At 40.9% G+C, this 1790-nt stretch overlaps 1 pseudogene across 1 annotated transcript; it reads right to left on the reverse strand.

Moving 5' to 3' along the window:
* Positions 1-387: 387 nt before the first annotated feature.
* Positions 388-922, reverse strand: LOC147380206 (peptidyl-prolyl cis-trans isomerase FKBP2 pseudogene; annotated as a pseudogene). Its single transcript, XR_015134984.1, has one exon. The product of XR_015134984.1 is annotated as a peptidyl-prolyl cis-trans isomerase FKBP2 pseudogene (transcript).
* Positions 923-1790: the final 868 nt, after the last annotated feature.

The following is a 1790-nucleotide window of genomic DNA, read 5'->3' on the forward strand; positions in this document are numbered from 1 at the left end:
TGAATGCATTAGACTAGTTGTCCAAAATGAAACACAAAGCATTTCTGCTTGTTTATAAAATAGTTTCTTATAGGTTATGCATAGGCATTCCATTATCCTACCATGAAACTTGATTCTCTATTATGTGTCATTATCCATATAAGAAGTAGCACAAAACAGTGGGTAGATGTCATAGGTCTTGATGACAAACTGCCTAAATTCAGGTCCTAACTCCAGTCATCACCAGCTGTGTGACCTTAGAAAAGCTACTTAATCTCTCTGTGCTTTGGTTTCCCAATCATAAAATAGATGAAATAGTAACACTCAGTCAAATGTTATTGGAAGGACTTAGTGTCTACAACCCTTGTCTAAAATCCACAAGACAGGAAGTACCCTAGAATTAAGAGATTTTTCTTTTCTTTTTTTTCTTTTTTTTGGGGGGAGGGGAAGTTTAAGGGTTTTTTTTCTTTCTTTAGACAGTCTGGTCCCTGATGGGGGCCTCTCCACCACCCCTCTCCAGTTTGGCTACAGTTCTGAATGTCACTTGATTTTGAGCAGCTCCACCTCGAACACCAAGGTTGCACCACCTGGAATCTTTGGGGAAGCTCCCTGCTCTCCATACCCTAGCTCTGATGGAATCACCAGCTTCTGCTTTTCCCCCTCACACATCTCTAGCAGCCCCTGGTCCCAGCCCTCGGTGACCTGGCCTGTGCCCAAGGAGAAGACAAAGGGCTGGTTCTGGGGCAGGCTGCTGTCAAACTCTGTTCCATCTTCTAGCTTTCCCGTGTAGTGCAGCTGCAGGACGTCCCCTTTCTGCGATTTGATGGGACAGTGGTCTACCCATTTCTTGACTCCAATCTGCAGCTTCCGTTTGCCCTCAGCCCCTGTGGCCATGACCAGGGCACTCAGGCAGATGGACAGTACTGTCAAGACCCAGCTCTCTCTCCTCACCACGCCCCCCCATTTTTATTTTTTAAAGAAAGGTTAAATAGAGTCTATGTATCACATAATACCCCATGACAGAGTTTGAGCAGTAGAGTCAAACATATTAATTATTCTACAGGAAAGTACACAGATACTCACACTAAATTGAATTAAAAAAGACTAGAAATAGTCACATAGTTGTTCAGATGAAGTTTTGCCATCAAACGACTTTAAGTTAGGTCAGGTATTGCTGTCAAATGAGTTGTGAAAAATGTGTTTCAGCTGGAATTGCCTGAATATAGTGTTTAGCTTGGTGTTTAGTACGTAACAGGAACTTCCCTAGTGGTTCAGACAGTGAAGAATCTGCCTGCAATGCAGGAGACCCGAGTTCAATCCCTGATCAGGAAGATCCCCTGGAGAAGGAAATGGCTACCCACTCCAGTATTCTTGCCTGAAGAATCCCCATGGACAGAGAAGCCTGGCAGGCTACAGTCCATGGGGTCACAGTCAGACATGACTGAGTGACTAACAATTTCACTTTGTACATAGTAAGCTCCTCAGACATTATCTACTTTTTACAATTACTAATATTATTACTCAGTCAAAACATTTATTGAGTGTCTACCACATGCTATTTATTCTGACACGTTATTGTCATATGTCATAATGAGCTACTTGATTGAGGTCAGATCCCTTTCCTTTTCATCAGACTGTTTAATTAGTTAATACTTTTTTTTTTTTTTTAAAGATTGAGTGAACACTTTGGAACTTGAGGAGAGAGATGCCAAAAGATTTTTTTCTAACAAAATTGAAAAAATTTTCTCCTCCAGATAAATTTAATAATCAGATATGGACCTCATTGGTTTATTTTTTTTAATTTTTGTTGT

Source organism: Bos grunniens, chromosome 1, assembly GCF_055505025.1.
Source record: "Bos grunniens cultivar Pamir isolate PY7600 chromosome 1, Bosgru_T2T1.0, whole genome shotgun sequence".
Lineage (NCBI taxonomy): Eukaryota > Metazoa > Chordata > Mammalia > Artiodactyla > Bovidae > Bos > Bos grunniens.